Here is a 2,500-nt window from a genome sequence, read left to right as displayed (position 1 = left end):
GTGTGTGTGTGTGTGTGTGTGAACTGTCTCTCCAAGCGAGATAAAAGCAAGGAGTTGAGCCTAGTGGTCTCTATTGAGAGTCCATGAGGAGAAACGATGAGGTCATGATGAGTGTGATAAAAGCGGTCACTCACACTATTCTTTTCCTCAATTTTTCAATGTGATTCTAAAAGTTAATATGCTATTGTTATTATGCTTTGGCACCACTGTACCTACAGTTATGTAAAAAAAACACATTTAATTGAAATGAACTGAATGGGAGAAAGAGAAAGAGACAGAGAGAGAGAGAGAGAGAGAGAGAGAGAGAGAGAGAGAGAGAGAGAGAGAGAGAGAGAGAGAGAGAGAGAGAGAGAGAGAGAGAGATTCCTACACGCAGACACACATTCACAAACACAATGGACACGTATCTACATAAAGGCTAAGGTAGGACACAGATATGTAGATATACAAAGACGCAGGCAGACAGGGAAACACACAAAAGCTAAATAGGACCAACTAGTTCTCCATGAGAAGAGAGGCCCAAGTCTCTGTAGAAGAAAAAATCTTTTTTCCAGGTCTCAACTCCTTAAGTAACGACTGTAAATGTTTAAGACGGTCAAAAAAAGGCGTTGTGTGTATGTGTGTGTATATGTGCCTGATTGTGTTTGAATGCTGAGTGTAGGTTGTGTGTGTGTTGTGTGTATGTGTGTGTGTGTGTGTGTGTGTGTGAGTGTGTGTATGTGTGTTGTTTCTATGAGAGGAGAGGGAAAGGCAAAGGCTGTGACCTTGTCTACAGGCACTAAAGGGATTAGAGACCAAACTACAATCACCTGCAAACAAGAACTAATCACTCACCACTGTGTTCTAGAAATGAACTCTCTCCCCCTCTGTGTGTGTGTGTGTGTGTGTGTGTGTGTGTACTAATCACCCTACACTGTAAGTGAGTGTGCTGTAAACAAACACTAATCAAATTTACAACTGTGTGTGTGTGTGTGTGTGTGTGTGTGTGTGTGTGTGTGTGTGTGTGTGTGTGTAAGAGCATGAGAGAGAGATTGTGTGCATTACCACAATCCACAACAGAGCCAAAATAGCCAGTGTTCACATGTTGTGTGAGGGCACGGTATAGGAGGGGGACTGAAAAGAGGCTGTGGGAGAGATGGAGAGATGACTGCAGTGATTCTCCACACACCCATCCTCATTCACCCCATTCACATGCCTCAGCAGGAAACACGCTCAGAGTGGTGGAGAGACAGAAAGACGGATGAAGAAAGATGGAAAGAGAGAAAAATATGGAAATGAGGTGGGAAAGAGATGGAGGATACCAAAGGAGCAGCTTCTGGCCTCTGTCCTGGTGTGTGTGTGTGTGCGTGTGTGTGTTCTTAATTAAAGGTCTGACAAGCTGAACCGAGCTGACCCTTTAGCCAGCCACTGCTGACCACAGAGATCCACCCACACATAGCCACTATGCATGCTGTAAGAAAAACACACACACACACACACACACACACACACACACAATGATAGAGTTGGTATATACATTCCATTCACACACCCACAATAAACCATATGGCATTCTATTCCAAAAACACACTGGATAAACCTGGCAGTGAATGTATATGAAAGTATAAAAACGCATGCACATGGCATATTCATACACACTCACACAGCAAATGCAAACACACATTTAGATAGAACCTGATTATCTCCCAGAGTGCACAAGAATAAAAATTCACCATACAACTCCTTTTCCCCCTCACACACACACACACACACACACCTCTTTCATGTCATTTTCCATTTTCCATGACTGCACCGCTGAGGTCAACCACACACTATTAAGAGTGAAAAGCAGTAGCAGCCTCTGACACTCTGGCATCAAAACACTTTGGCTCACACAGTGGAGTATGTACACACACACACACAGAACAACATTATCATGAAGCCACATGCTCATCTTATTGACACTATGAGTGATGCGGCACACACACACACTTCACTGTTCCTGCTATTCACAGGCTCACACATGTAAAACCAAACCTGGAGCCTAACTCAAATGATACACAGTAGACACCATTGCAATACCATAATATTCATCTCCTGTCAATCAGCCGGCCCCCTCCAGATCACCCCGTTGGGTGTGTGGGCTCCTCTCCTCTCCTGGCGTGTCCCTCTAAGAGGTTGACATTACACACTGACCTGACTGATGCTTCTCTATCCAGAACACAAACACACACACACACACACCATCTTAAAGTAGATCTGTAAAAGTTTATGTGTAAACAGACCGACAGACAGACAGACAGACATACCGACAGACAGACAGAAAGACAGACAGACCGACAGACAGACAGAGCGGGGGGGGGGGGGGGGACTTTACCTTTCTGTCGTGAAGTCTGTTCCCTCCACAAACCCAAAGGAGAATGAGAAGTACTCCACCTCCCTCTCTCTCCCTCACCGAGTGACCACTCCCCCACTTCCTCTCCACCCTCTTTGTGTACGTTGCTCCCCCCATTCCACAAAG

General features: G+C 45.0%; 1 protein-coding gene across 4 annotated transcripts in view; it reads right to left on the bottom strand.

Annotated features, from left to right (window-relative positions):
• smtnb (smoothelin b) overlaps positions 1-2,500 on the bottom strand; it is a 54,799-nt gene that overhangs the window by 31,031 nt on the left and 21,268 nt on the right. The window lies entirely within an intron of this gene.

The sequence above is a fragment of the Alosa pseudoharengus genome, unplaced genomic scaffold (genome assembly GCF_046254945.1).
Source record: "Alosa pseudoharengus isolate Yale_2024_CS ecotype anadromous, Long Island Sound unplaced genomic scaffold, YU_APseudo_1.1 YU_APseudo_1.1_scf_6, whole genome shotgun sequence".
In the NCBI taxonomy this organism is placed as follows: domain Eukaryota; kingdom Metazoa; phylum Chordata; class Actinopteri; order Clupeiformes; family Clupeidae; genus Alosa; species Alosa pseudoharengus.
The sequence above is the reverse complement of the archived record's forward strand: the minus strand, read 5'-3'. Positions and strand labels throughout refer to the sequence as shown.